The sequence below is a fragment of the Myxine glutinosa genome, chromosome 7, assembly GCF_964187855.1.
Source record: "Myxine glutinosa chromosome 7, kmMyxGlut1.1, whole genome shotgun sequence".
NCBI lineage: Eukaryota > Metazoa > Chordata > Myxini > Myxiniformes > Myxinidae > Myxine > Myxine glutinosa.
In genome coordinates, this window is record NC_136267.1 from 111476980 (window position 1) to 111501207 (window position 24228).

The 24228-nt window shown below is 48.7% G+C and overlaps 1 long non-coding RNA gene across 1 annotated transcript in view; it reads left to right on the forward strand.

The window, feature by feature from the left end:
* The first annotated feature begins 917 nt into the window (after positions 1-917).
* LOC137431576 (uncharacterized) overlaps positions 918-24228 on the forward strand; it is a 113092-nt gene continuing 89781 nt past the window's right edge. Inside the window, exons 1-2 of the long non-coding RNA XR_010985307.2 lie at positions 918-1028; positions 8087-8216. This is a non-coding gene — a long non-coding RNA (uncharacterized LOC137431576). The remainder of the gene's footprint in view (positions 1029-8086; positions 8217-24228) is intronic.

Consider the following 24228-nt stretch of genomic DNA (forward strand, 5'->3'; position numbering starts at 1 on the left):
GCAGGAAACTAACAACTCATTCTTCATTTTGCCAACCTAGGAAGGATGAACAGGATGAGTCAACCCACCTAGTGTTAATTCATTGTCATAACAGGGGCTTCAACTCAGGACTCTAAGATCTCAAGCTAGCCACTTTAACAGTTAAGCCAACACAAGGCTTCCATGAGTCTTTATAGTGAAGTAATTGTTGCTAAAGCAAGATATCGGTAAATAAATACGGTCACGCTTAAAATACAATCCCAAAATCACTTCCATCAGGGTCGGAAACGCCTTGGATGGGCTTCTGGAAACCACGCCCACCATTCCCTTTAGCGCACGCCCCCCGCGACTGACGTCATTGCGCAAGGCAAGCTATTTCTTCAAATGCTCAGGAGTGCAACGAGCGCATGTCATTATGTCATTCAGAACGCTCATACTAAATCAAGGAAGCATTTATAGATGCTGGAATAAATCGGTTCTTGCACGATTAAATAATCTTTTAAAATAAGCAAAAAGACAAGGGATTCTGACGTCGCCATTTTAAATAAATTTCACAACTTTATTTTAAAACCACAGACGTCATAGAAAAATTATTTGCTGTGACTTGCGTAATAGAAATCGAATGTGACACCGATAAAAGCCTTGGCTTCATAGTATTTAGTGTCACGTGTTTTAAAAATTGCTAATTCGCCTTCCGTGTGCCGTGAGTCTGGCAACATGTGGAAACGTAGCTTGCCAATTAGCAAACCCTAAGGCATAGCCCATCATCCTGACTCAGTACCGAACGAAATTGTACCAAAACAATGAAACGAATTTCAGCACACTCCAGAAGATCTACCCCCAAAAGGGTGTGTAGAAAGAAACACTAAGCTGTGGTGTAGTTCGACATTTTATCCAATTAGGAGGGAAGTCTATTTTATACAAACTTTGTGCGAGGGGTTGGTGTCTGGTGATGAGGGGCACGCTGAGGGACGAGGATGCAAAGGAGGAAGAGGAGGACGAGTCAACTCAAGTCGCACCCAAGCTCGAACGTCGACCCTCCATGTACGGTATGTATATGTATCATGTATGTATGCACATTCGGGCAAGGCACAAATATAACATAACTTTCACCGCCAGAACTGTCTAAATAATCTCAGAAATCGAAATCCTTCTTTAGAGCCATCTCGATCATGTACATTACATTAGGCCTATCTAATTCGCTTCTCATCTCAATCCAAATGTAGAGGAGGTACGGTACGATATGCCCCCGGGCCTGACAGGAAATGTGGGCAAAGGAAAGATGGTAAAATATTGCCCTGACAGAAAAGAAAAGACAAGCGTTACGCCGAGGCCCCCCGTCAGTGAAGTGATGTGAGTTGACAAAGTCGAAAACGCAGAAAACATGCTGTTGAAGTGCGGTGCTACGCGCGCTTACTTGTATAACAAGGAGGAAGCGGACAACGCGGTAAGTTCAAGAGTCTTTATTATTATAAGAGCTCAACTGTAGCACTGGAGCTCTCCGGGCTGCGCGCCCGGTGTATATCCTGCGGCCACGCCTACCCCTCGGGCGTGGCCGCCGCCCACTTGGTGCGCGGAATGATGCCCTCACGCCAGTGAGCTTTCGTGTCCGCCACACGCCCCCCCCCAGAATTCCCGCGCACCTGGAGGGCCAGTTTGCGGGGAAAACGGATGACCCGGCCGAAGCGCCCTCTGGCGACCGGCGGCGTCCGGGGTGCAGGGATGCCAGCTGGGATGCCTCCGGCTGCACCCGGGATGGGTGCAGGACCGGGGGGCGGCGTACCAGCGGGCCTGGGTGGTGCCGGGGGTCCGCCCGCAGGGGGGTGGTGCCGGGGGTCCGCCCGCAGGGGGCCGGCCCCGACGCGGGGGCCGAGCCACCGGCGGTGGGTGGTCCACGTCGAGGTGGGCCGGCTTGAGGCGATCCACCGAGACGCGGTCGGGTTTACCGCCGATGTCCAAGGTGAAATGTTTCACCCCGGTCTCCAGCACGCAGAAAGGCCCGTCGTACGGGGGCCGCAGTGGTGTCCGGTGGACGTCGTGCCGGATGAAGACGTACTCCGCGGTGCGAAGCTCCGGGGCGACGTGCGTAGGCAGGTGCCCGTGGTGCGCCGTCGGCACCGGGGCGAACCTCCGGGCTGTCTCCTGCAGCGCGGAGCACTCCTGCGCCGCGGACCATGGTGCCGTGGGGTCGGGGAGGAACTCGCCCGGCACCCACAGCGGTTGTCCGAAGACCAACTCCGCCGCGGATGCGCGCAGGTCGTCCTTGGGCGCCGTCCGGAGGCCCAGCAGGACCCAGGGGAGCCTGTCGACCCAGCCGCCGTCGCGGAGGGTGGCCCGGAGCGCGGCCTTCAACGAGCGGTGGAACCGCTCGCACAGGCCGTTGGCCTGGGGGTGGTAGGCCGTGGTTCGGTGCAGCTGGACCCCGAGCCCCCGCGCGACCACCCCCCAGAGCTCCGAGGTGAACTGGGGGTCGCGGTCGGACGAGATGTCCGAGGGGGCGTCGAACCGGGCGACCCAGGTGGCGATGAACGCCTGCGCGACGTCCTCCGCCGTCGTCGCCGCCAAAGGCACGGCCTCCGGCCACCGGGTGGTGCGGTCCACCATTGTCAGGACATGGGTGAAACCACGCAAGGGGGGCAGAGGTCCCACCAGGTCCATGTGCACGTGAGGTCGAACCTTCGTTCCGGCACCGTGAACGGGGCCAATGGGGCCTGGGTGTGCCGGTGCACCTTCGCGCGCTGGCACACGAGGCACGTCCTGGTTCAGCCGCGGACGGCCTTCCGGAGGCCATGCCAGACAAACTTGTCGGCGACCAACCTCTGGGAGGCCTTCGTGCCCGGGTGGGACAGGCCGTGGATGGCGTCAAAAACCTGGCGCTGCCAGCCCGCGGGCACGATGGGGCGAGGCCGCCCGAGGGAGACGTCGCACAAGAGGGCCGTGCCCGCACCGTCGAACGGCACCTCGGTGACGCGGAGGCCCGTGACAGCGGTCCGCAAGGCCTGGACGCCGGGCATCCAGGCATAGTCGATGCCAAGGTGGACTGCGTGGGCGACGGACCGGGAAAGGCAATCTGCCACCGGGTTGTCCTTCCCCGCGACGTGCCGGATGTCCGTCGTGTACTCGGACACGGCCGAGAGGTGACGCTGCTGCCGGGCCGACCACGGCTCGGCGACCTTGCCCATCGCGAAGACCAGTGGCTTGTGGTCGACGAAGGCCGTGAACGCACGGCCCTCGAGCAGATGGCGGAAGTGCCTGACCGCCAGGTGAAGCCCGAGCAACTCGCGGTCGAAGGTACTATAACGGCGTTCGGGCGGGCGAAGCTGCCGGCTGAAGAACGCCAGCGGTTGCCAGGCACCACGCACCCATTGCTCGTGCACCGCGCCCACCGCGTAGTCCGAGGCGTCGGTGGTGAGGGCGATCGGTGCATCGGGCGCCGGGTGCGCGAGCATGGTGGCGTTAGCCAAGGCGAGCTTCGCGCCCGCGAACGCCGCGTCCATCTGCTCGGTCCAGGTAACGTCACCTTTGCCCGGCTTCCCTCGGAGGGCCTCGTGCAAGGGGCGCAGGAGCTGGGCGATGCGGGGCAGGAACCGATGGTAAAAGTTTACCATGCCCAGGAACTCCTGGAGCCCCTCGATCGTGCGGGGGCGCGGAAACCCCTTCACCGCCTCCACCTTGGCCGGTAGGGGGACGGCCCCGTGCCTAGTGACGCGGTGCCCCAAAAAGTCGATGTCGGCGACGCCGAACCGGTTCACGATGAGGCCATGCTGGCCCAGACGTTCGAAGAGCGTGCGGAGATAGTGTAGGTGCTCTTCGCGGGACGCGCTGGCGACGAGGATGTCGTCCAGGTATACGTAGACGAAATCCAAGTCGCGCAAGATGCTGTCCATTAGTCGCTGGAACGCCTGAGCCTTTTTGCAAACCGAAGGGCATCCGAAGAAATTTGAAAAGTCCGAATGGCGTGATGACCGCCGTCTTCGGGATGTCCTCCGGCCTGACGTTGACCTGATGGTAGCCGCGTATGAGGTCCACCTTCGAAAAGAAGGACATGCCCGCCAACCGGGCGGAGAAGTCCTGGATGTGGGGGACGGGGTAGCGGTCGGGGGTGGTGGCGTCGTTGAGGCGCCGGTAGTCCCCGCACGGTCGCCATCCCCCGCCGGGCTTGGGCACGATGTGGAGCGGCGACGCCCAAGCACTCTCGGAGCGCCGCACGATGCCAAGCCGCTCCAGCGTAGCGAACTCCGCTTCGTCGGCTCGAGGCGGCGTGCCCGGGCGTAGACCGGTGGCCCGGCGGTGGGGATGTGGTGTTCCACCCCATGCTTGATGGCCCCCGCCGAGAAGGTGGGCCGCGTAAGGGCCGGGAAGCTGGCGTGGAGGCGGGTGAATTCGTCCGCTGCCGGAAGCGTACAAACTAACCTCGCTGGGACCGAACCGCTCAGCAAGCCGCTTGGTGAGCCGCTCAGTGAGCCGCTCAACGAGCTGCTCAGCGCGCAAGCAAGCGAGCTGAACGTTTCAGCCTGGACAAGGCGTCTGTTCTTCACATCTACCAACAACCCGTGTGCACAGAGGAAGTCCGCACCGAGCAGTGTCAGGGGACACTAGCGGTTACGAACGTCCACGTGAAGCGTTGCCTTCCGAACCGCAGGGAGAGGCAGCGCTTCCCGAATGTGCGTATAGGTGTTCCGTTCGCGGCAAGCAACGCGGGGCCCCGGCCCGCGGTGTGCTTGTCGGACGTAGAGGCAGGGATAACGCTCACCTGTGCCCCCGTGTCGCATAGGAAACGGCGCCCGGACAAGGTGTCCGTTATAAAAAGAAGGCTGCCGGAATGGCCGACGCTCAGGGCCGCTACCGAGCGCCGGCTTTGTAGTTTCCCGACTTGCCGAAGGAGCACGGCGGGCAACAATTCCTCGCCTTGTGGCCAAACCTGGCGTGGAAATGGCACCAGGTTTGCGGCGAAGGCGGAGGCCGCGGTTTTCGCGGTGGTGGTGGGCGTGGCGTGGCGGCGGCCACGCGGCGTGCATCAGCCTCGGGATCCACGAGGTGTGGTGCATCAGCATCAGGGTCAGCCTCGGGATGCGCGACGGCCGCGCCAAAACTCGCCTGCGCGTCCAAAGCCGCGAAGAACCTGTCGGCCTCGGCAGCGAGAGCTCGGGGTTCCATCGTCACAGAACCGGCCAACGCGAGGCGGACTCGTGCCGGCAGCTGGCGTCGAAATAACGCCCGGAATAGAGCGTTCGGGGTTTCGTCGCCCATCAACGACAGCATATGGTCCATGCGGACCGATGGTCGCGTGTCACCAAGCTCGGGGAGGTCCAGGAGGCGGTCGGCCCGTGCGTCCACCGTGAGGCCGAACGTGGCGAGGAGGAGACGTTTGATCGCCTCGTACCTGCCGTCGGCCGGTGGGTTCCTCAGGACCGACACGACGCGGGCGGCCGTGCCGGGCCCGAGGGAGGTGACCACGTGGCAGTACCTGGTCTCGTCCACCATCATGCCTCGAAGTCGGAACTGGGCTTCTGCCTGCAGGAACCAAACTTCGGCTTGCGTCTCCCAGAACTCGGGGAGTTTGATTTGGACCGCGTTGGTTGCCATTGCTGTGGCGGGTTCGGGTGGTCAGCGACGGCTGACCAGAACGTCGGAGGGTCACCAATGAAGCGCGGTGCTACGCGCCCTTACTTGTATAACTAGGAGGAAGCGGACAACGCGGTAAGTTCAAGAGTCTTTATTATAAGAGCTCAACTGTAGCACTGGAGCGCTCCGGGCTGCGCGCCCGGTGTATATCCCGTGGCCACGCCTACCCCTCGGGCGTGGCCGCCGCCCACTTGGTGCGCAGAATGATGCCCTCACGCCAGTGAGCTTTCGTGTCCGCCACACTGTGATATGATATTTCACTCACAAGGTTCAGACATACATGGAGGCGGCCATCTTGGATTTTGACGTAGCGACCCAATTTTCAATAGCGTTCTTCCTTATGCCTAGATACACCCACACACCAGATTAGAAGTTGGTACTTCGCTTATTTTTCAAGATATGCCGCTCACAAGGTTCAGACATTCATGGCGGTGGCCATCTTGGATTTGGACGTGGCGACCCAATTTTAAACAGCGTTCTTCCTTGTGCCTAGATACAGCCACACACCAGATTAGAAGTTGGTACTTCGCTTATTTTTCGAGATATTTCGCTCACAAGGTTCAGACATATATATGGTGGCGGCCATCTTGGATTTTGACGTGGCGACCCAATTTTCAATAGCGTTCTTCCTTATGCCGAGATACACCCACACACAAAATTAGAAGTTGGTACTTCGCTTATTTTCCAAGATATTCATCTCAAGGTTCATACATACATGGCGGCGGCCATCTTGGATTTTGACGTGGCGACCCAATTTTAAACAGCGTCCTTCCTTGTGCCTAGATACACTCACACGCCAGATTAGAAGTTGGTACTTCGGTTATTTTTCGCGATATTTCACTCACAAGGTTCAGACATATATATGGTGGCGGCCATCTTGTATTTTGACGTGGCGACCCAATTTTCAATAGCGTTCTTCCTTATGCCGAGATACACCCACACACCAAATTAGACGTTGGTACTTCACTTATTTTTCAAGATATTCATCTCACAAGGTTCAGACATACATGGCATCAGACATACATGGCGGCGGCCATCTTGGATTTTGACGTGGGTTGCACCCACACACCAAATTTGAATGCGGTCCTTCGCTTACGCACGCACACACTCCCGCACGCACGCCCGCACGCAAACACGCCCGCACGCACACACGCACGGACGGACGGATGAAGGGGAAAGCCATAGTCCCCCTTTCGCTACGCTGTGCGACGGGGGACAAAAAGGTTGTACAAGTCCAAGATGATAGTGATACAAGATGCACCTGGCAGGAAGGTGGGGGCGAGATTCCGTTGATTCCGGGAAATCCGATTTGGGCAATTCTGAGATTCCGCGAGATTCAGATTCCTTTGTCAAGCGTTCGCCAAGTGGCTTAAGCACCCAAATAGGCACTCAATTCGAAACCTTTGATAAGGAACGACTAGCTTGGCAAGCGCTAGCTTCTTAGTACCTGAACGCACCCCTGGGGTACATCAGTACATGTACATGTGTTGGCCTTGGGCACAACATACGGCCGGTCACTTTGCAGTACTCCCACCATTCCAATTAAACCGCAGCATAATACAATGGTGAGGCTTAAAATAATGTGAAAGCTTCTCATCGACTCTGACCAACATTTATTGAAAATAAACACTTCGGGACAAAACAGAGACTAGAACAAATAGAAAGTTGACATCTGTCGATGATGGCCATTTGTAGATATGCTACCCCTCATCCCCCTACCCTTGTACTCACCTTGGAGGCAACGAACACCCCCATGCAACCTCCATTGTGCGTATGTAATAAATAGATAGCCATGTACAGCAAGCACAAGGATTGAAATGAGTGGACCCTTTCAAACAAATAAGATCGCAAAGGTTAATTTTCAATCGGTAACTGAGCCGTGTCCGTGGAACATCAGTATCTTCAGATCAGGTAATTTGAGATGATGGTGCGGTACACAAAGGGGAATGGCGTGTTCTTGTCCATTTAGGTGTTCCTTCTGTCCAAAATCATTTTCCAAAATTCCAGATACCCCCACTCAATTGTATTTAATTGTGGCGTAGAAGAATAAAACGCGGCCTTGCAGGTTCCATCCCATCGTGATCGCAAATTACTAAGATTAGACCAGCAAGGTTCAGCAACGACTCGCGTGCTCGTATCAAGCTGGAGTCGCGCACAATGAAAGTGCACCTGCGAGTGATTAATATTCGTTCCTGTGCAACATTCTGAACACGAATGAATAAGTATTAGAGCGACAAACTTAACTTTCCACACACGGAAACGAGGTAACCACATGTTGCATACATACGTCAATCGCACACCGAAACCACACTCTCGCTGAAAGTTTACCTTTTGTAGATAATTTATTAATTTGGTTAATTAATTAATTAATTAATTTTATTTATGAATATTTTTGTTATCGAGACAAATCGAGGTGCAGAAGGTGTAAAATTGAACCTCACTCCCAGTCCTCCTTCGACGACCATGTGGTTTCTCTTTACAGGTCGACCATAGTGATTTCCACAAAGTGAACGTCGGCGACACCTGTTGCATGGGTATCCTGTCGGTGTTAAGTGTCGTTGGCATCACACAAGCGACGGGGTTGCTCCTCATGAAGTCGCGGGGAAACGCAGGTGCGCAATTCATTTCCCTGCCCTCTTTGGAGAGGTTTAGACCGGAGCTATTGAGGCAAAGGTAATCGTTTAAATTACGGCTCACACCCTCGCGTGAATTACAGCAAATCCGCGGAAAGAGGAGCGAGGGAGTCCTGGAGGAGAAGGGGGAAAAACCGTGGAAAAGTTTTTGCTGCTCCTACCCTAACAATGGGCCCTTTTATAGGGGCGCGGGTGGTGATTTTTGGTCGACTCGAGCACAATATGTCATGTATCCCATTCCCACCTCCTAATGCGGACTCGGAATTCACACCATCTGGGTGCAGACGAGAAGTTTATGCAGAGGGAGGGCACCAAATATGTGTGCATTTATTCATCGAGCCCTTTTCATCAACACCACCTGAAACTGCCGAGGCAACGCGACTGATCCACCATTTCTCTACCAAACAGTCAATTGGTCCAAGCCTGGTGTTGGCTTAACGGTTAAGGTGGCTGACTTGAGACCTTAGAGTCCTGAGTATGAGCTCCTGCCTTTCCATTCAATTAACACCAGGGAGGTTGACTCAGCCTGTCATGCTTTCGAGGTCGGCAAAATGAGTACCAGCTGACTGATAATGGGGGGCATTGCATCAGCGGCACAGCCACGCACCCCCAGTTAAGTGATGCAGCCAAGCAGACACAGGCTGCATAGGAACCACCGCCATCGACAGTCCGATGTATACCAGCATCGGTGACCCGCAACGCCAAGACCCTCCGAGACATACATACTAAGGGGTGTAATTACCCACACATAACTTATGGCAGTAGGACATACTGCAGCAAAACTTCAGCTGATGGAGATCATAGTCACCCCATTCCTCTGCATACTTTCCCCTGACTATATCATTCCAGGCTCCCCTCTGCAGACCATTGGGCACCCAGGCAGGGTGTACCAGCCATGAATGGATCACATTTTATATATCTACTAGTAAAAAGCCCATTAAGTTTGGCAGGTTGGAACAGTTTATTTGATGGTGTAGCCTTGTTAGCATGCCAAAGTCGGAAGCCTGGGCCTAGTGCTAGGTGTGCTTATGTCTTTTTTATTTCATAATCATCAGGTCGATCTCGATAAACTTTTTTTATTTATTAGACATCATACGAACGCAAATGAACACTCGTTTTACTCTGCGCACATTGCACATCACGTGCAGCAAATTTCACCTCTCTGTGCCTTGTATTTATTTTTTAAAAATTTAAACGCTTCTGTACACCGCCGTTAATACTTAGTTTGCAAGCCACCATCTACAATTCCAATAGAAGAGACCTAATTACTCTTTTATGGAGAATGTTTTTCGAGTTTGTTTCATCCTCAAAATAGACCGTAGTGAACACACATTCGTGTTAAAAGATTGGCCTTTAAAATCGACCCTTATGAAGGGGGACAGACATCTGTACAAACACACAAACTGACATTGTGTTTTATATGGTAGACTAGTTTAAAGCCTGATTATTTTAGAAATACATTTATCATCAAAATGATAATGGAATTTAAAATGAATGAGTACAATTACTCACTCTTATATATTTTACTGCAAAGTATATTTTACTTTCTTAAGTTTACGCAACTCAACCAGCGAACATTTGAGATCTGAAAGAGCGGACTGAAACAGCTTTTGGACAAATTATGGTCGGAATGCGACGGAAAATGGTCTTGGAGTATTGCAAAAGGATGCACCCACTTGCTTGAAAATGATGGAAATCACGTCGAAATTCATAACTAATTTTGTACAATTCTGAATTCAATACAATTTTTACCACAAAAACTTGAAATATGTACCTATATTCTGTAAATATTTTGTTTGATTTCGTTTCGTTTCTTAGCAACAGAATTGCAGGGGTTCAAAACCGGGAATAGATAAATGGCCCATCCTGTATAAAAGAAAACACGGTCTGTGAAGCCATGTGTCTATTAATTACGTACTGTTTGAATGTCAGTTGCATCCACTACACATACGTCTATTAATTATGTACTATTGGAATTTACCTTTTAAAACTTTCGACGCATTCGACTGATGAGACGCCTTAGACCTATGAAGATCCACTAGAACCCTAAAGGCTTTTGAAGACCTCAAAGACCCCCAAAACCCTAAATATCATTAAGACATTTAAGACCCCTAAATCCCAAAAGACCCTTTTGATCCCCAAATACCCCCAAGAACCTCAAGACACTTTAAGACCTCAAACATGCTTCAGACCCCAAAGACCCTTTAAGGCACTTAGGACCCCCAAGGCCCTTAAGTCCCCTTTTACCTTTAAGACCCCTTCAACACTACACCTTTAGATCCCTTGACCCTTTAGATGTTTTAGACCTTTACACTGCTCAAGTCCCTTCAGACCCCTCAGACCTTAACACCATTTGGATCCCTTACACCCTTCAGACAGATTAGACAGCTTGGACCCTTGACCATTTAGAGCTTTACACCACTTGGATCTTTTTAGACCCTTTTTACATGATTGAGCGATCAGATCTTTTCGACCCCTTAGGCATTAACAGTTATTGGGATGTACCCTTTAGACCTTTTCATCATCTAAAGCCTTTTAAGCACACACCACACAAACATCTGTAGTCTTCTTGCAAAACACAGACTATACTTTTAATCAGAAAGTGATACGCAAACTCGTGGGCACTCTGCTTGTATATATGCGTATATATATATATATGTATATATAGAGTCGGCGTGTGAGAAAATGATCCCGTAAACTGTGTCGATCGCCGAAATGGACATGTTGATGGATGATTAGTTGATGTAATGGTTGACGAAATGGATTAGTTGCCTACGGTTGTTGTTGGTTCGGTTGTTTTTTTTGTTTGTTTTTTTTGTTTTGTTTTTTTCTCTTTGTCAGGTAAAACACAACTCGTTCTAGGAGAGCAGATCAGTGATTAGATTTTGGTGAAGATCCAGATTCGGATCTTCACCAAAATCTAATAATTTCGTCGGTGTCACATACGCTACCCCTTCGCCAAATTTCGTCCGAATCCGTCCACAACTTTTTGAGATATTTTGTTCACAAACGGACAAACACAGACAGACAGGGGTGAAAACATAACTTCCATCCACCTTTGGTGGTGGAGGTAATTAGCTGGTATCTCCTTCATGTAGTGGAAGTAAGCATTTCCATCATGGGCCACAAGGGTCAGATACTGGAAACATTTTGATTTGTCTGTCTTTGCAAGAAATACATCAGCTGTCTCGATGCTACAATGGTGAGAAACAGTTTGTGAACCATTTAAAATGTTCTGTGTTTCTGCAAAAATTTGATCGAAAATGTTATCAGATCTTCATCTAAGTCCTAATAATAGATAAAGAAAACCCGATTAAACAAATAGCACACAAAAAATCTACTTTTTCATTTATTTATGGAGCAAAATGATGCAAAATTCAATTTATTTGTCGGAAAAAGTATGCGAACCTCGAGGTTAATCCGCTCAATTGAAGCGGTAATTACAGTCAAGTGTTTCAATGAATGGAATGGCAATAAGGAGTGAGTTTGGGTGACCCTGTCCTATATGAAAAACATAAACTTGGTCACCATCAGAGTCTGATCTTCACCACACAGGTTTGTGAAAGTTTGTCATGCTCTGATCAAAAGAGATTTCTGAGGACCTTAGAAAAAGAGTTGTCGATGCTCATTGGTCTGGAAAGGGTTACAAAACCGTTTCTAAAGATGTTCGGCTCATCAATCCACAGTGTACAAATGAAGAAAATTCAACACCATTGTTACTCTTTCCAGGAGTGGTCGTCCAACGAAAATCATTCCAAGAGCAAGGTGTACAATAATCCAGGAGGTCACAAAGACCCCCAGGGTAATGTCTAAGGATCTGCAGGCCTCTCTCGCATTGGCTAATGTGAGTGTTCATGAGTTCACCATCAGGAAAACACTGAACAAGAATGGTGTGCATGGGAGGATGGCAAGATGGAAACCACTGCTCTCATAGAAGAACATTGCCACCCAGCTCAAGTTTACCAAAGACCACCTGGATGATCCACAAGGCTATTGGAATGAAGTTCTGTGGACAGATGAGTCGAAAGTGGAACTTTTGGGCTTAAATGAGAAACGTTATGTTTGACAAAAACGAAACACTGCCTTCCAACATAAGAACCTCAGCCCAACCATGAAGCATGGTGGTGCGAGTATCATGGTTTGGAGCTGCTTTTCTGCTTCAGGAACCAGACGGCTTGCCATCATTGACAGAACCATGAATTCTAGATTGTACCAGCAAGGTATACAGAAAAATGTATGTCAGGGCAACCGTCCATGAGCTGAATCTTAATGGAAAGTGGCAGCAAGACAACAATCCTAAACACAGGTAAATCTACAACACAATGGCTGAAGCAGAAGAGATTTTGCATTTTGGAATGGCCAAGTCAAAGTCCAGACCTTAACCCAATTGCAATGTTGTGGTAGAACTTGAAGTGAGCAGTTCAGGCAAGAAAACCCAAAAATATCTGAGTTAAAGCAGTTCTGTAAGGACTAATGGCCCAAAATTCCTCATAGCAGATGTACAGGACTGATCAAGAGTTACAGGAAACGTTTGGTTGTTATTTTTGAATAGTCCCGGACAGTTCTCTTGATGAAGCCTGTGGCACGGAGACAGCCAATTTATCTCTTAGGAGCAACCCAGAGATCCCCCACATCTAGGATGGTGTGCCTTCACGAATTTGGGGCCACAACAGAGTAAGAAAGAGAGAGAGAAAAAGAAAGAAAGAAAGAAAGAGAGAGACAGACAAGAGGGAAAGGGCCAGTCCATAGGGACGATCGCCACTTTGACCGTGATAGTGGTGTCATGACAAATCTGGGCAGCAGGGAAGAATGGGGAAGATTTGGCCCCCAAATTACGTTTGGGGAGGGAGGGGGTACAACCACCACGAAGAGGCATCTCCAATAGTTGTGGAAACGTTTGTTTGAAGTTGTTGCTGCTCAAGGGCATATCACCAGTTACTGAATGTAAAGGTTCAAATACTTTTTCTGACAAAGAAATTGAATGTTGGATCATTTTGCTCAACAAATAAATGAAAAAGTAGATTTTTTTTTGTGTGTTATTTCTTTAATTGGGATCCCTTTATCTATTACGAGTGATATACCTGTTAGTCTAGTAGGAAGACTAGGTCCCCCTGCACCCCCCGGAGATATACTTCTAATCAGTGTTTCTAGATTGGAAAAAATGTGTAGAAAATGACTAGCTATGGCCCCAAGCTGAAAAAATGTCCCACATACCATTTTTATGCAAATTACTGCTGCAAATTTTATGCAAAATTATGCAAATTTTATGCAAATTTTTGATGAGGAGTAGAGTTGAGGGGTCTTTGAGGGCTTCATCGAGGTGCTCTCGGTTGCAAGACTGGGTCATTCTGAGAAGCACAGCAGGGTCAGAGATCATGATGTTCTCCTCCTCAGTGAATCTCTCCATCAACAGCCTCTCCATTGCCTCACACACTGTTTTGAGGCAAAAGAGGGACTTTGCGTAGGCCTTTCCACTGAGAACACCTTTGAGAGATCCACTTGTTACTAGTTGTGCCTCAAAGAGAATCTCTGCATATCCAGAACCACGCATCTTGTGTCCAGTGAGCATCCCGATGTAGTTCATGGATGTGTGGAAGGGTCCAATCGTTACTACATGACTAGCAAATTCATTTGGCCAGCGCCAGATGATGGGAAGGGCTTTCATGCAGACACCCAGATCAAATGTATTCAGGACCCATCTCTGACCCACCTCAGCAGTTGCTGCCTCGGAACGCTTCAGTAGCTCACGAACAACTGCGTTGTCTGTGATCGGTTGTACTACATCTGGCTCTTCATCAGATACATCGGAAGCTGTGGCCTGCAGCCTGTGCCTGGGCTAGGGGGTTTCATCTCTGCAACTGGTTCTCCCCCACCCAGCAAATCAACAGTCGACTACTGCACGCCTATCCACCAACCGATCACAGACAACGCAGTTGTTCGTGAGCTACTGAAGCGTTCCGAGGCAGCAACTGCTGAGGTGGGTCAGAGATGGGTCCTGAATACATTTGATCTGGGTGTCTGCATGAAAGCCCTTCCCATCATCTGGCGCTGGCCAAATGAATTTGCTAGTCATGTAGTAACGATTGGACCCTTCCACACATCCATGAACTACATCGGGATGCTCACTGGACACAAGATGCGTGGTTCTGGATATGCAGAGATTCTCTTTGAGGCACAACTAGTAACAAGTGGATCTCTCAAAGGTGTTCTCAGTGGAAAGGCCTACGCAAAGTCCCTCTTTTGCCTCAAAACAGTGTGTGAGGCAATGGAGAGGCTGTTGATGGAGAGATTCACTGAGGAGGAGAACATCATGATCTCTGACCCTGCTGTGCTTCTCAGAATGACCCAGTCTTGCAACCGAGAGCACCTCGATGAAGCCCTCAAAGACCCCTCAACTCTACTCCTCATCAAAAATTTGCATAAAATTTGCATAATTTTGCATAAAATTTGCAGCAGTAATTTGCATAAAAATGGTATGTGGGACATTTTTTCAGCTTGGGGCCATAGCTAGTCATTTTCTACACATTTTTTCCAATCTAGAAACACTGATTAGAAGTATATCTCCGGGGGGTGCAGGGGGACCTAGTCTTCCTACTAGACTATGTGCTACGCACGAGTGAGGAGCCGAAAGCAAACAAAAATGCGGGACTGTGAATGCTAAACCATGGAACTAAATAATTCCACAATCCTGCGCCACCTTCAGTCGCACGTCAGACATGGACAGCAGGTTCGTGAAAGACTTAGGTTAAAAAAAAACGGCGAATGGGAAACCATGAACTAATAAATTCCACATTCTTGTGCCACCTGAAGTCGAACATCAAGCATGAACAGCAGATTTGTGAAGGACCTGCACGAAAAACGTACCCGTTTGAATGGTTCTAGACCAGGTCAATGGTGAATCTGCATATGGCGATCGACGAATGTCACGGTTGAAAAGTAGAAACCCTCACGTCATTTCCTCATTAATTTGAACTCGATATCTTCATTCCCACCAGCATAATTCCAATCACAAATTAAAAAGCATTAATATAAAAAAGAAACTTTCACGAACACTCGTGACATAAACAAATATTTAAATCAGTGCTGACGTTACATGCGGATATGGAGCAGTTCCGTACAGTTGGAAATTCAAAATCATAATTGTATTCGCTTAATTCCAAACAGCATAACTGCAATCATAAATTGATACTATAACAAAATACTGCATTAAATGACGATTGTATTGAGATATTATCAAACCAGCTCATTCTCGCCATGTGTTCCCTTCTGGATTTGGAGCAGCTTGGAATCGAGTCAATTTCAAAATCATCATTTTATTGAGGAATTTATGAAACCTCCTAACTACCTTACAACATCTGCTGGGACCCCCAAAACGTTCCACAGACGGTTTTGGCAGGAGCTAGCCCCAAAACTGAGGGAGTAGTTTGGGGGCGGACAGATAGACACTCCTGTTTTATAATATAGATTGGGACTTAGATGAAGATCTGATCACATTTTAGATCAAATTTATGCAGAAATACCGAAAATTCCAATGGGATCACAAACTTTTTCTCACCATTGTTTATGGAACAGGGGTCAGCAGGTAGGTCATCAGTTCATGTCCAACTGCAAGCCTTGGCTTTGGGACTTCACAAATAATTGGAAGGCAATATTGCCCTGTTCACTTTGTTCTTTGTTGTTGTTACTTCCGTCTTCTTGTTCATGTCACCAAGAGTTCTCAGGTTCATCCGCTTTACTGGCTCAAAGACGTTGGCACTCTTCTCCGGTCTGTCTCTAATGAAAGCTTCCTTTGCCTCTCTTCCTGCTGTTTCGGCCATCAGTGCATCAGTTGCGATAACTTCGGTGGCTGCAACTCCAGATGAAAGACTGAGAAGCTTGACCTGGTTGTCACCATGAATGGATTAATGAAACTTTCAACTTTTCTTGTACTTTTGTTACATACTTCTCGCTCTTCAGGATTTCTGCAGGCCATACATCACGATGCATTGTTCCACTGAGGTTGTCTGTCAGCATGTCAGCCATGTTCAGTGTGGTATTGACATATTGGGATTGATGAGTGTATGTTGTTCTCTCCCATCTTTGGTATGTGTCGTGGTTACTGAGGACCCCAGAACCACCAACTACATGTATGTATATTACTATATTTGTCTGTATTACTGCTATAATGACCCTATAAAGCACCAAAGTATGAAACATGGAAATGGAGTGTGACGAATATCGACCACGGTCACGTTTTGAGAGTACCTCTAAATATTGAGTCAAAATGACAAGTTCATCCCAACTTATGTAATGTTAACATTTGATTTCATGTTCCGGATACTCTAGGGCATCAGAAAAATATAGTGTCAGAGGTTTGTAGGGGGAGAAGTACACCAGCAGCTATAGTAGCGCATGGCCTACGAACACTTGTGATCAGGATACACTTTGCTCACAAAGTTGGTTTTGATACCCAATAAGAAGTTTTTTACTAAAATAATTTCACATATTGTGACATTTGCGATGTGGGTGTGATAGATTGCAAAAATTCTCTCCACGGTGAAGCGAGAAATGATCATTTTCATTGCAATTTCAGAATTACCTCGGGAAGGAATCGACATGGACTTCATGCAGGACTTGTGCACACTTAATTGATGGGCGATGCTGACACTGGTTACCTGGGTCTCCTGGTCTGTATAGCTCCTTCCCTCCAGGTGGAAGGGTTCTTACTCTTGAAGTACTTCCTTTTTTGATCCAGACAGACTTGCTTTCAGCCATGCAACCCTTTTTTGCACATAGTGGTTGGCGAACTTTGGTGGTTCACGACACCTCCGGCTGGTTTTGCGATCCTGACCTGCATTACATGTGTGCTCAATCTGACGTGGTTATCACGTGCTCCCCGTGGGAATGAAATGGCACGCGACCCGGCACGGTGTCCGCCGGCACGTGACACCGCACGACCCCTTATTAAGCGGCCAAACAGCCCTCGGGCAGTCGGCAGATGCTGCCTCGAGATAACTAACTTCAGCTCCTCTGTCCTCCCCCTCTTTTCCAGCACCCCTCCCCTTTCCTTCCAGCACCCCACACCCCATAGCTTGCTAATAGAATAGGCCACAGTTGTGGACCAGACGAATTATCAGACCTCCACCTGTTAGGGCGATTTAACAGACAAGAATGGTGGGAGAAACATTGTCGGTCACAAAGCGATTCAACCATGCGACCTTTGTAGCTTTGGATGCAAAACTTGGAGCCATTTGTGCACTTTTGCAAATCTCCAATGTTTGGGTTTCAATGCAGATCCGTTAAGCGGACCATGTCGGTTCACGTGTCCATCAGGACGATTTACAAGGCCTTGTTAAGCCTCACCAACTGCCGCCGGTTGATGCAAGTAGTCGTGTTAACACTATCTATCGCTTGTTACTATTCCGCTGCAAGACTGTTGTTTTCACTTGTTCCCATAGTGTTGCAGTCCAAGATGATTTTTTTAACATTACTTCCGGTTCCGGTATTTGTATTCCGGTATTCCACTCATTGAGCCACTATCTATTTCCATCGTTAGACGTGCTTGCTCTCTTTAAATGAGCTTGACCCAATTGATAGACCGCGGTCTTGGTAATGTCTGAAAATGTAACTTGAACCTGCATCTTGATGCGAGACGTTTTTTATGGCGACGTTGAGCGCTTTTGTTTGATGGTCCGAGTCGACAAAGCGCTCTTGTCCGGGTCCCCCGCCTCCCACGCCCACCCACGGTGCATCCCGGCTCCAGCCCTCGTCTCGCCGTTTGCCATCACCACGTGGCGCAGACCGGTTCAACAGCTTGTCATGGATATGACGTCATGCTGAGTGCAGGGAAGCGGGGGCAGTAGGAGGGAGGTCGTGCGGGCCTGTGTGCGCCTCGGGCTCCGCGCCTTTGAACATCACCACGGGGTGCACGAATGGTGTGCCAGTTACAAAAAGAACCATAAATTAAATGATGGAACAACGATATTCTTCATGAGACCGAAACATTCTTATTTAAAGCCTGAGCTTTAGTCCTTGTCATGGGCCTGAACCGATCCTTGAAAATGAAGGCGATGTATTTTCGGTCCATAAAAAAAACAGCAGATAATCGGATGAGCGTTTGGTATTTGATTCCAGGGTAAAAAGGTAACACGATGACGTACACCTCACGGCGATGACGACAAACTTATCGAGGGCTTCTGAGCACAACCCACGTCACGGCTCGCTTGTGAAGTGAAGACACCGAAGACGTTTAGGGAAGGTCTTCAGACGACTAAATGAACAAGGAAAGGTAACGTTCAAATTTAATACATTAACTGGTAAATGCTCGCTAACGGCATGAAAACGGTTTTCATATCTTATTTTTTGTGGAATATGGGAAGAACGGATGACGATGACAAAATCCATATTTGGCGCGAATGAATCGATGGCACGTGCAGGTGTAACCAAAAGGATTTTGCATGAAATTTGCAGTGCGAACAAATGAGGGAATGGCGAATGTAGAATTGATTCATTAACATGGCGAACAGTTCAGCATGCCACGAACGGGTTAAAACGGGAGGGAACCGCCCATTGGGTCAGCGCTGAGAGAGTACAATGGTGATTGGACGGCGCTTAGCCGCGGAGGCGGGGACTCGAGCCGATGTTTAATTACAGTGGCGACGGGCCATGATTTCGGGCTGGACGGCATAATCAATCCAGGCGACGGATGAATAATGGTCGCTCAACGGCAGTCGCGTCGCCACGCACGTACAGGCGTCCGTGTGTTTTCCTGAACACCATAACAGTGTACTGGATTGCTGTGTTCAGTCTTTGTGCACTTCAAAACACACACGCATGAGGTGGATACTTTGAGACCTAGTACTGGTAGTCGTAGTAGTAGGTCTCCACTCCACCTCCTGAAACCCAGCCAGGTGTGGAGATAGCAGCCAGCAACTTCCACGCACACACGTATACACCCATATGCACACACATATACACCCATATGCACACACCTATACACCCATATGCACACACATATACACCCATATGCACACACATATACACCCATATACACATGCACATGAAGGTGGATACTTCCAGACCTGGGAGGGCTCCGTTCCACCTCCTGAAACCCACCCACGTGTGGAGATAGTAGTCAACACCAGGAACTTACACACATATACACATATATGCGTGCGCATGAAGGTAGATACCTTGAGACCTGGTAGTCTCCGTTCCAACTCCTGAAACCCACATGTGGACCAACACCAACACCATAATCTGTTCCTCGCAATTCTAACCATATAATATAGCTGTTTCCAAAGCATAATATTCACATTTGTTGGATGTTGTGAATTATAGAAATTGTAAAACACCCCATATTAAACTGTCTTAATGGCAAACTTCGAAATAGTTGTTTATAGGTAAAGTAAGAACTTTATTTCCTGTATTACCTGTAAGTGATTGATAGATTTTTCTGACTGCCAGGATCATCTGCTGGGCTCTGTTCTTCCTCGAGGTTTCAGGATCATCTGCTGGCTCTGTTCTTCTTGGACGTTTCGACCCGTTAAGCCCAGAACCTCTCCAAACAGTGGATCCACACCTCCACCTGTGGGTCTACATTAGTAGCTTCATGACATTACTTGTCCATACAGTCACTTCGGCAATGGAGCTTCATTTTTCAAACTTTCTACTTATAGCTTCACTTATAGATGACTAGCAGAAGTACCCGGCATTGCCGGGCGGGGGAGGGGAGGGGGAGGGGAGGGGAGGGGAGGGGAACGGGGGGGAGGGGAGAAGAGGGGGGGGAGGGGAGAAGAGGGGGAGGGGGAGAGGGGAGAAGAGGCCGAGGGGGAGGGGGAGAGGGGAGAAGAGGGGAGGGTGAGGGATGGGAAGGGGGGAGGGGGATGGGGGAGGGAGGAATGGGGAGGGGAGGGGGTGGAGGGTGAGGAGGGGGAGGGGGGTAGGGGGGGAGGGTGAGGGATGGGAGGGGGTGGGAGGGGGAGAGGGAAGGGGTAGGAGGGGTAGGGGGGGGAGGGGAGGGGAGGGGGGAGGTTACATTACACCGATTTACATTGAAAATTGCTGAAATATGTACGCAACTTCAACTTAGCACAGTTTAGTAAATACTCGAGATAAATCCATGCGGTAAAAGATTGCTGAGAGTTGCTAAGACCTACGACTTAGAAATTCCACCTGGACACACTTCAGGGGGCACTTTCAAAGGGGAGATGTGCTTATTCTTTCTAAAAAATATTTTAGGTGTGGTAAAGACACGATATTTGCATGCATCGGTTTCAAAAATCGAGCAAATATGGTAAATATTACTCACGTGAAACCAGGATCCGTCTCGGTGGTAGCCATGAGTGTGTAGATGTGACATGATCAGTCATGAAGAGTGGTTAAGTCCAAAATATGACATACCATGGCATAAAAACGATTTGCCCGCAAAGCATTGCACCGCAACGGCGGTCACAGAGTGCCATGCACAGCGTGACGTAAGTAGTGCGCGCAACGCCCCTGGCGGAATTACCGGTCCCTATCAAAGACATTTAATTCATATCGCACAAAATCGACAAAAATAGACACAAAACACGATCGCTTTTCGCTCTGAATTACGTGCAAACGTGTGACGGAAATCACCATCGCCCAGCATCGAATGCCAACCAAGATGGCGCCCGGTAACTGCATCTCCACCTATGTGGAGTGAATGGCAATGGTCACACATCACGTGATCGCTCTGAGCGAATCAGTCTAGCGGCGGGGATGGAACATCACGTGATCGCTCTGAGCGAATCAGCGAGCTGTTCTGACACCGGCTGAGATTAGCGGGTACTTCGCTGAAATGCGCTGAGGTAAATATGAATAAAAAATATGGATCGTCAAATATTTTGAGGTCGGCCATGTTCGTCCCAGGCTCAATGGCCATGTTTATGCCAAATATCAAGCACGTGAGCCTCTCCGTTTCGGAATCTATCGGTAACATTACACACACACACACACACACACACACACACACACACACACACACACACACACACACACACACAAACTGTGTTTTATATATATAGATTACGTTTCTTGCTAGAGGGTTTAACATATTGTCATTCATAACAGGACACCCAGACAACCCGTGGCTAGAACGATATGAATCCGAGGGAGGTGGCAGAGCATACAAGTAGGTGTTAGAGGATACATTTAACAGCTCATTGCATTCAGTACAAGTACCAGAGGATTGGAGAGTAACAAGTGTAACACTGTGATTTAAGAAAGGATCCAGAAAATAATTGGGGATCTATAGACCTTATCCCCCCTTATCCTGCCATCCCCTGTCTCAATTCTCCCCAGTCTCCCCTACTGACCTCTCTGAACTCCTCATCGGAATGAAAACTGCCACCTGCACTCTTGACCCCATCCCCTCCAGCTTTGTCAAGGCCTCCCTTCCTGCTCTCTCTCCACTTATCATTGCACTTATCATTGTCAAGGCCTCTCACCACATTCAAAACATCACTCAAGACCCACCTGTTCAACACTGCATTCAACATTTAACCCACAGCATCTAACCCCTGACTATCTCCTCTCCTTCTCCCTCCTTTGTGCTTTGAATATTTCCCTATTGATTCTTCTTTTTTGCAATTGTTTTTATGTTTTGCTATGCATTATGTTTTGCACTCTGTCAAAGCGTCTTTGGGCTTCCTGAAAAGCGCTATATAAAATAAATGCATTATTATTATTATTATTATTATAGACCTGTTAGCTTTACTTGCTTTGTAAGGAAGGTGTTGCAGACATTACGGATAAGGATCCATTTATATCATTTCAAGCTAAGTAAAGGTAGTCAGCATGGTTTTACTAATGGGAGGTCATGTATAACAAATTTAATTGTATGAGGTATTTTCTTCACTGGATGGATTTGTGAAGTCTCTACACTGCAGGCAGGTTGGTGGTCTTTCTGTCTTCTACTGACTCCTCTCTGGCCTAGCCTCCTCCCCCCCCCCCCCCCCACCCCCCAGCCCTGTCTGTGCTCTGTCCCCCAATACTCCTGCAGGTCGCTCAAGATCTGCCTGCAACCCTCTTCTGGTGAAACTGCCAAAATCAAGACTCTCTGCTCACCTTCACTCTTTCATTCCTCTTTTCTCCCACCTCTGGAACAAACTCCCTCACTCTCTTCAATCCCACTCATCCCTCCAGGTCTTTCAAACAGCTGTTCACCACCATCTCTTATCTTCCCCCATCCAAAACCTTGATCTTTTCTACCCCCGTTAATTCACCCCAGATCCACTTTTCTGAAATTCCGACTTCTTTCCTGGAAGTCCTAGCAGAGTCCATTTGTTTTTTTTTACCTCTCTCACCCACCACCCCCCTTCCCATGCCTCCTCCTACCCCAAGCCCTCTCCCTCCCACAGATCTCGCGATGTCCCTGCTCTCAAATGTTGTACTTGTGTGCTTCCCCCTCTCTCCCCATTTTGTCTCCCGCTCCCTTTATTTCGTCTTATGTGTCCGTTTTTTTTTTGTCATTAATGTTAGCTCTTACTCGATCTTGTATACAAAAAAGAAAAGAAAAGTGCAATGGATGTAGTACGGTTTATCTCGGCTCTCAAAAGCCAACTTTAGAAGGTTAAAAAAAATTGAGAAGGTGGAGAAGTTTCAGGAAATCCTCGACTCTGACTCTGATACTGGACCAGATGGCATAAGCTGGTATGGACACGTTTAGGCTCATGTGTCCTAAATACCTGCTTTGCTGTTCTTGCACTTCCTCTCTGTCCTTTTCACCCTGTCATTTACCCTAGGTCATCTTCCCTCTGCATGGAAATTACCCAACATCACAGCATTATATAAAAAGGTGCACAAACGGATCCCCTTAACTACAGACCAATTAGCTTACTTCCAACCATCAGCAAGGTCATGTAGTCCATCTTACTTACTTATTACTTACTTGGATTTGCATATATGTAGAGACATGAAGCATTGCTTATTTGCCCCTCCGTACATCAGCCTTTCGTTGGTATGGTATATACTTTAGGTGGTGGTCCTTCCACTTCCAGTGTCTTTCCAGGACTGATTTGAACAGGTTAACTGTATTGGCCTGAACAGCTTCTCTGGGTAGTCTGTTCCAGCTGTTAATGGTTCTCATTGAGAAACCATTTTGTCTCGTATTGGTTCTACACTGCTGTTTCCTCATTTTCTGAGCATGTCCTCTAGTTCGTGATCCTTCATCCATCTGGAAAAATATCTGGGCCTCAATATGGTCAAATCATTTTTTATCTGAAGGATCTGGAGTTCTGCTCTCAGCCTTCTGTTAGCAAGTGTGGGGAGTTTTAGGAATTTCAGTTTCAGGATATTTCATATGACGTAGATGGGGTAGTAACGTTGTGGATCTCTGGACTTTTTCAAATGCATCTTCGTCCTTCTTGAACATGGGGTAGCATACAGGGTTGCAGTATTCCATCATTGGGCGAACAATTGTCTTGTATAGTTTGAGCAGACCGTTTTTATTCAATGTTGAGAAGGATCTCTTTATGATACCAAGTTTTGTGTTCGCTCTACATCAGCTGCATGGGCACTGAAGGACAGAGTGGTATCGAACAGCATTCCCAAATACTTTCCACTATTCTCAACTTTGATTTATTGAAGCTCATCTTTACCAGTCATTGAATAGTTGAACTTGTTATTTCTTCCAGAATGGACTACCTTGCATTTGGCTTAGTTGAAAGGGAGTTGCCATTTGTTTGCCCAGTTCATTACAGCATTCATATCCTTCTACAGACCTTCTGTCTGTCTTCTTCTGCCTCATTTCTGGTCTTGCACCCTCTGCCCTCTCCGACTTTGTCTCACGCCCTCCCCACCTCCAGTTATATGCAGGACACACGCGGTCCACCAGCAACCCCCTCCAAGTGAAACTGCCAAAATCCAGAACCACTGCTCATCTTCACTCATTTGTTCCTCTTTTTTTACCACCTGTGGAGCCACCTTGCCACACTCTCTTCAATCCCATTATTCCCTCCAGGTCTTCAAGACTGCTCTTCACCACTAT